Raw genomic sequence first — 9,108 nt, 5'->3', positions numbered from 1 at the left:
ACAAATCTAGGAAAATTCAGGTCCATTGTAAGTAGTCTAAAAAAGCAATACATTTCCTCCACCTTGGTAGATGATAAGTAAAATATGTGAACTATGAAAAAGATAAAGAGCATTTTTTTTAATGTTTATGAGCCCCATTCTTAAAAATGCTGTTGTTATTTTTTATAAGTTTAAGCAGCGTATTTATTAAATTGTTAAAAAACACTTGTGATGGACCAAGGCACATTTTTATGTTCTACAAACTAGGTATCCATGCCCAGAGAATCAGTGTTTTATAGTACAAGTGAATCTTTTGCCTTTCCTAGCTCTGTTTACTCATGCCTAATCACAGAATGTCTCTTGCAATATTCCTATTAAATATTAACACGCACATAATGGCTGAACTATAGAAAAAGCACAACATTAACTGAAACAGAACATATTAAACAAAGCGAAAGAGCAGAAACTATTCAATACTAAATAAGCTACAAAACTTTCAGTATCATATAGAAGGAAGGAAATACAAGGTAAATATAATATTAAATTCATTATTTTGTCATACACCTAGTCAAGACCTCCTAAACCATAACAATCTCACAATTACTGATGTGCCTGCTAGGTTTTTTAACTAGTTTTCTTTCACTGTACCTGCAGGTTATGTAACTCATGGCCTCACAACTATTAATGGCTTTTTAAAAACAAAAAAGGTGTAAAGACAATGTTTTCATGAGGCATTTTAAGATGTTCTTGAAAAGTACTTTGCTGACCTTCATCTACTTACACTAACAGAAGACAGAACTACAAAGTTAATCAAACTGTATCTTCTTCACCACGAATCAATTATTAATTGTCCATGTGGCAAATCTGGGTTCATCAATTCTGTCCATACTGCTTATGTTTTGCAGGAGGAAAAAGGAAATGGTTTTTGGGGAAAACAAAAGTATTTCCATACCTTTTTGGAATGGATGGGGAAATGAACAAATGCAGAGTAGCGTTCCACAACTGGGATTCCTTGGAGAATGGCTAAGGCTTGGCTGCCTTGACATGGCAACTCCAAAAATTTGATTTGTTTTTGAGAGAATAAGACAACTGTTAACATCTTAAAACAAAGCAACTTGTAGGGTGCTATGCCTTTAACTCATCTTAAAAACCAAAAGGACAAAATATGGGCCTAGGTGACAGAGCTCCAGCTGCAGTCCAGAACACTGGCAATAGCAGTGCCAAAAGAGCTGCAGGGCACTCAGCAAAGACAGAAAGTCACACTGGTTCAACAAACCATAAATCTTAGAATGGAAGAAGAAGTATAAGGAAAAAAAAATAAACAAGAAGTGAAAGAAGGTATAAGGTGTCGATAATTACTGTAAATAAGGAGAACTACATATGCTTGATAAGAGAATTCTTTAGGAAATTTAAAGGTGATTCATTGCTGACTCTAATATTTTCAGGGAACAAAATCCATTCCTCAGGAGAAAAAATCTCCAATCATATTTATACATTAGGTGATTCATCTTTTAGAAGAAAAATAATATTTATCTTATTAATAAAGAACACTTATTTTTTCTCAAAATCCTATCCAGCAACTTTTATATATGTATGTCACACAATAAGGAGGGTTAAATTTGTTATTCTAATAGCAATACTAGAAAACATTGTGTGGTTCGATTTTAAAATAGCTGTATCCAGATAATTTGCATACAAACTTTTAATACTGCCTGACAAGCTCTGTGAACCATTAACATGGCTTTCCAGCAACTCTTGAAATGCTGTCAGCTCAAGAACAGTGACAGAGAGGAAATGTGTTTAAGGTTTTAAAGAGAGCAATTATAGACCTGTCAGCTAGATGCCAATCATATGCAAAATAATGGAACGGATGCTACAGGACTATAATCAAGAATTAAAGAAGGATAACATAATTAGTGCCAGTCAACTTGGATTTATGAAAAATATACTTCATCAAAATAATTTTATTTCTTGTTTAAAATAAGGTTACAAGTTAAGTTGACAGTGGTGGTAACACTCTCAATACAAAATATGTTGATTTCTTTTTGGTATGTAACTTTAATAACATGCTAATTTTTATTATAAAATTGCAACAAAACTTTTTAACTGAACATCAAATGGATTGGTGTACTTGCTAGGTTTCAAAAGTTTGGTTTGAGGAAATGATCATCATGTATTTGTGTGTCTAGCAGAAGTCTAGGAGAGCTTTTCCTTGCTTATAAACATTTAAAAAATTCTGTTTATTATTTCTAGGAAAACAATTTCTAACACAATTTAAAATAACACAAAGATTGAGGATTATTTAGATAATGAGAAGCATAAATCACTGATACAAAGCAATCTGAATTGTACTGTAGGGTCAGCATTATCAGACCTGCTATTTGTGATGGGGCCAAATGTAGTTACCCATCTAGCTATAAAGAAAGAGGTTTCTGCTTCTATGGCAGCAGCATCAGCTTCAGAAATTTTGTGGCAACACGATTACCCTTTAACACATGATTAGTTCAATAATGAGGAAGGGAAAGCTATGCTACTAGCCTTTTCTCATTAAAAAATCGTTAATAGAGAGCAATGCAAATGTGATAGGAAAATTGATTACCTGGGAAATAAAGGAAAACAATAAAAGAAATGTAATTGCTTCCATCGAAACCTTAGGGAACTTAGTCTGGCTTACAAAGACCTTAAGTGAGGGGGCTACTATTCAGGTAAGAACTTACAAAAAAGAGAATCTTTCCAGATGATCTTTTCAGTCCTGGCAACAAGATGCTTAGTAATTCAGAACAGATATGATTACACCTTTTTAAAGATCTAAAACTAGGCATCTGTTAGAGTAACCATCCAGTGCAAAGTATTCTGCATCACTAACAGCCTTCTAAATCAAGACTCTTTAGTTTTTATTAGTAATTGTATTATAGTGCAAAGAAGAATTAAATCCAGAAAGTACTAGAAAGTCTTAAGTGCAGGTGAAACATGAAAGACTTTTCCCTTCTGTCTAGATACAGATGCTTTTTTGAATATTTTGAAATGCTTAGAATGAACTTTGGATAAGTTCAATTTACTTCATTAACTTTATGTTTTTTTCTGTTAAGAATGCTATAATATGATCCTTATGAAATATCCTCTAAGATTTAGAGCATTCTCAATAAAACGAACTGGATAATAGAAGGGTGAAAATACATTTTAAAATGCTACATTTCTATGAAAAAGCTACTTCACTAGAAATATAAAAAAAACATTTTTCTCAACATGTAGTTTGTTAAAGTAATGAAATCATAGAATAGTTTAGTTTGGAAGGGACCTTTAAAGGTCATCCACTCCAATCCTCCTACAATCAGCAGTGACATCTTCAACCAGATCTGTTTGCTCAGAGCCTTGTTGGACCTGATGTTGAATATTTCCTAGGATGGGGCATCTACCACCTCCCTGGCTCACCTGTTCCAGTGTTTCACCACCCTCACTGTTAAAAACTTCTAATCTACATTAGCCCTCTTTGAATTTAACTTCATTACTCTGACAAAAATAATTTTGTCTTCCATCTTTGTTTAAGACCTGTCAGAGACTGAAATATTATATTTTATGACTTAAAGATTTTCATGAAAAACTTTTGGCTATTATAGCAGAACTGTGTTACAAAAGCTGCAGAGATGATCACCTCACCCTGAATGGGTGCACTGAGAGGCCCTACACCATTCCGTAATGAAGATAAGATAAAGTAATAATCCCTCAGGATAGGGACATTCTCAAAGCACAGCTTAGCTCCTTCAGGGAGGAGATGACAGCCCCGGGGCTATCAACTTCCAGACTCACAGAGACCCTCACACCGAAGGGTGGAGGGGAGAGAGGCTTTGGGTGTGTGCTGGGAAGCCTCTGGTGAGAGGCAGTGACTGCCCATCCTCCGATGTGCAGACCAGCCCAGCTGTGGGGCTCTTCTGAGGGAAAGCTTATCCGCAGCAGAAGGAGGTGACAATGTTCAAAAGGGTCCCCAGAGGGGTCCCCAGACCCTGCACCAGAGCATAAAAGATGATGCAACAGGTCCTGTGTGTTGCAAGGGACAGTGTTGCAAGGGTGTTCCCACCTGGCCCAAAGTGTATATTGACCCATGGTAGTCTTTGGCGTGTGGCAGCGTGGTGTGGTGTGGTGCGGCCAAGGTGGGGGACCTTCACCACCAAGAAGATCAGATAGAGAGGAGCAGTGAGACGTCATTGGGACCCACAGATAGGTGACATGCATCCACCTAATCCCTGTTACTCTCCCCTCGTCCCCCCATCCCCCACGCACATCTCTTTTTCTATTTCTTTTTTTTTTCTGCTTTCTTTCCCTTTGCCTCTTTTACTATTAAATAAAATGCAAAAATTGTTTGGTACCAACATCTAACCTCATTTGGCTTTAATCTCATTTTTGGATATATTTTGAACCTCCTAAGTTCCTTCTGGTTTATACACAGAGATTTAGCTTAAATTGGATCCTAACAAGAGACTGTTCAAGTACTGAAAGGCTACACTGAGGTCTCCCTGGAGCCTTCTTTTCTCCAGGCTAAATACCTCCAGCTCACTCAGCCTTTCCCCACAGGAAAGATGCTCCAGCCCTCTGATCATCTTCATGGCCTTTCTCTGGACCTCTCTCCAACAGGTCTATGTCCTTCCTGTGCTGGGACCTCAGAGCTGGACACAGCACCCCAGGTGGGGTCTCACCAGAGCAGAGCAGAAAGACAGATTCCCCTCCCTCCCCTGCTGCCCACGGGGCTCTGGATGCAGCCCAGGACATGTTTGGCTCTCTGGGCTGTAAGAGCACATGGCTGGGTCGTGTCCAGCCTCTCATCCACCAGCACCCCCAAGTCCTTCTCGGCAGGGCTGCTCTCAAACTGTTCATCCCCAATCTCATATCAACAGGAATGAACCTATTAATTATGTTCAAACTGTTTTGTAAACACAAATCAAGCTAATATTTAAACCATCTAATATTTATTAAGCCCTCCAAGAAAATCTTAAAATAGGCAAATTTCCATTGGACTAGTAAACGCATCAAAGCTCTGTATACCAAGAATATAATATAGGGGATAAGAAAGGGAAGAAACTTTCTTAATCACTACTTACTAAAAATATGTTCAAATTACGAGCCCAAGGAAGTAAACAGAATATAATTCTTACATAGTGTCTTTCTGGTAAGCAGAATATAGGAGATACATGTCTTAAATGAAAGAAGTTTCCAATATAAAGAAAAATAGCAATTTTTCTGTTATATATTTCACTATATATTCTTTTTCCTCTGCAGGTTATGGCCTAGAAACATGCAGTTTGTCACTATTTATAGAAACAAGGAAAAATGCATTATTTTCTTTTTATTAGACAGACATCAATAATCTCAGATGCTTTCTTTCACAGACTAAAATACTGACATTTTCCTCAGTTTCTGCCGTGACTGCTGAAGATTAGACAGGAAGATACTAACTTCCTTTTCTGCTTTATTTTTAAGGCAAGAAGTATATATGTGTCTGCTACTTTTGTCAGCTTGGTTACAACAGAAATATTTGGCCATCAGCATAATGAAGTACCAAGAAATAAAAGATTAAACTGCATTTTCAATCACAATTGGAGAAGAACTTGGTAATCTGACAAGTCAGAATCAACGAACAGCTCCAAAATGGAAATTTGTCCTAAGAGGCAAAATATTAACTCCAGTCACTGCTGCCCCTTTGTCCATCATTACTTTGGTTAAGAAAGGTGTAAAGCAGATAAGCAGATACAACACAAAGTGTGGATATTGCACAGGGCACTTTTTGATGTCAAAAAAAAAAAAAAAAAAAAAAAAAAGGGAGAAAAGAAAAGAAGGAAGGAAAAGGATTTGCTAGATTTTGTCCTTCCAAGAAAAAGGGCCTGTCAAACTCAAATACCCTGAGGAAAACTGGGTGACTACTCCAGTTAAAAAACTGGCAGACCAGGTTAGTTAATTAAGGTGTCTGTTCAGGCACCTCAGTCTGCCATGTAGACATTTATTTAGAAGATGAACGTTAGTGACTGTCCTGTAATATGTTCAGTTTAAGACTTCAGGTTTTTTTCAGGGTAAGGTAAACTTTTTAATTCAGGTCATTACTGTGCAATATAAAATCTTTGAAATTGGCTTAAGAGAATGCATTTTACAGATGGTGAAATTTCTGCCAATGTTATCTTTTAGGTAGTAATTCCCTTTTAGCATCTGCTGGCAGCAGTGCTTCCAGTGACAAGAAAGGCTTTTGTCACAGCTATTTCATTTGCACAGTAAGTACTTGTAGAAAATAGAAATCTGTTCTGTTACAGAAATCCTCACCAATGAAATAAAGAAATATTCTCTTTGTTTTTTTTTTACTTACAGCTATTGAATGTTGCTTTGTTCTTTTTTTCTGTATTTCCACAATCTCAAAATGCTACCAAAGAATGCTTCCAAATGAGGTGCACTAATGACCAAGTAGCAAGCAGTGCAGTCTCTGCTGTGTTTCACAGATGCCACTGATTATGGATCTGTTTGGCTTTCTGCATGCATACATACCTTACACTATGAAATCCTAGTTGCATTTTATCAGCTCATGCTTCACTACCAAGGAAATGCTTCTTTACCTTTTGTATTGCTCATTTGTATTAGGGTGTGCTATTTCACCCTGTGTGACTGTCACAGAAGTTTAGCAGATGACTCTGATTCCTGACTGGGTAAATGCCTAATTTTGCACTTTAAGGGAAAACACAATTCCTGTTAAAACTCAGGTTATGAAACCATGTCAATTAGGGAGTATATTTGTTTCTATTGAACATAGCTGCCAGGAAATAATACATAACACTAACTGGTTTGCATTTGTGGCAATTACATTATGTCTTCAACTGAAATGGTTACTGATAGGACATTCAACACCTGCAGTCAAGTGTAGCTGAAACAAGATACTTGGGAATCAGACATGCTTGTATTTTGTTTTCACCTTTTCAGTCAGGAATCTGTAAGTATCTGAATTTACCATTTATATGGTTGGCTTCAGTATTAGTAAAGGCAGCAAGTGACAGGTACATTTAATTTATCCTCATTACAACAAATGCCTTTTGATGTTCAGGAAATGTGTGCATTCATCCATCATATTTTGACATGTAAATGATCACTTGGAAATTAATATTTCTTGCTTCTGGCTTGCTGTCATATAGATACTTTAATATTTATTATTCTGATGAAGTGTACATCATTCTATAATATTTCCAGTGAATGTGTTCTAAATTGCATATAGAGCTCAAATTGATCAAAAATCTTAATATTTGATACATGTATTTATCTGACCTGAAAAGTGAAAATAAAGACAGATGACTGTAATTCTTCTGTGCTCTATCCTAGCTTATGATGAACCTCCAATCTGAAATTCTAGTTAATATATTTTGTTCATATGATTAGGAGTCATACTTGAAATGCAGTTCTATTCCAGTTTTTCTTCATCTACCTCAGAACTCTAAAATACCTGCAAATAGCTTTACATTAAGGGCTGCTGTCTCACAGCATGGACCAGCAGTCACTCCAGAGCTGTTCACTCGATGACAATAGGACAAGAACAAGTTCCAGGATGAAGATGCAACTTATGACCTCATTCAGTTACTCCAACACAGCTCCTTGAATCCAGCCAGCTGAGTGTGCATGTGGTGTAAACACAAGCCTTTGTTCTCTAAGGTGTAGATATGGAGTGCAAGTGCAACCTATTTGGTTTGAATTATGCTTTTTAGTTATTTTTGAGATTATGTGATTTTGCACATCCCTACATGTCCTGGTAGTGTAAACATGTGGTTTAGCTACCCCTGCTGCTGTTCCTCTGGAATTGCTGAAATCTGCCATCTATATAAATTGCTCAGTGCTAGAGCGCTCTCTCTTTAACACAGTATGTAAAGCGTATTAGTTTAATTCCTGGTAACAGAGCACTTTCTTAGATTTTTTGATATTCATGTACGTTAGGACAGTGAAGACAATTAGCCCTTTAGGAATGACAGTATTGCCATGTACTGGTGTTCTCTATTATTGCACACAGGTAAGCCAATACCTACAGTGCATCAAATTTAATCTGCGTGCAGCAGGGAGAATGTTTTCCTCCAAATACACCTCCTATACTTGTACGCCTGCTCTGGATCACAGCTTTGGATTCTTGGTTCCTGTTGCATTCATTCACCATTCAGGGACATACTTCTCCTTCTCTATGCATTTTCATGAATTTGCCAAAAGACCGTCTTTGTCTATTACTACCCAGATCCCATGGGATCAGCCCAGCAGTGAACTATGTTAGCAAATTCATTACTGCACAATCCTAAGTCATTTTACATGTAACTCCTGCTGTCTGTACTACCTATCACTTTTATGCAGCCTTTTGAGACCAAATCCTTCTAACTTAAAAAGGACTACGAATTTTATACTTATATCCTGAAATTAAACCTCCTGTAAATGATTTTGCCCTCAAAATTTCCTGTCTTGCTTTATTTGGCACATCTCTAGAGTGTGAAACTGATTACATATTGGCAGTTTTCTTAGCTAAGTGGTCTGCTGGCATTTCTGAAATATTTTACATAGCTACAGCTGAAATCTTAATTAGACTGAGCAAAAGAGAAAGGAGGAGCCAATATATGTAAAGAGAACAGTGACTCTTGCCTGCACGTTTTCCCAGGCCTGTGAAACCTTAATGCAAAAATTGCAAGGGGAAAACAAACAAACAAACAAACAAACAAAACCCCAACAAACAAACAAACAAACAAACAAAAAACAAAAAAAAAAACCCACAGAGAATACGCATCTATAAACGCCAAACTAGGAAAGATACAAGCTAGAAAAATATCTGGAAGACCCGCAAAGACGGTGATGAAGAGCAACACACGGAAAACGCATCTGAGAATACGACAACATTCTTCCATTCTCCTGCTTCCAGAATTTAACAAAGCGCAGCTCTGACGGCCACAACAGCCAGATGCCGGCAGAGCAGCCGGCATGCCATGCAGCACACCCGTCTGCAGTGCCAGCAGAGCAGCAAGTGGCGGCAGCAGCGGCCCCCGCTCCGACGGCCCCGGCAGCGCTTCCGCCGCGTCACAGCGCGGCCGCGGCCGCCGCCCCCGTCCCGTCCCGTCCCTTCCGGGGCGCTGCGCCCGCCCC

The sequence above is a fragment of the Anomalospiza imberbis genome, chromosome 4, assembly GCF_031753505.1.
Source record: "Anomalospiza imberbis isolate Cuckoo-Finch-1a 21T00152 chromosome 4, ASM3175350v1, whole genome shotgun sequence".
Lineage (NCBI taxonomy): Eukaryota > Metazoa > Chordata > Aves > Passeriformes > Viduidae > Anomalospiza > Anomalospiza imberbis.
The sequence above is the reverse complement of the archived record's forward strand: the minus strand, read 5'-3'. Positions refer to the sequence as shown.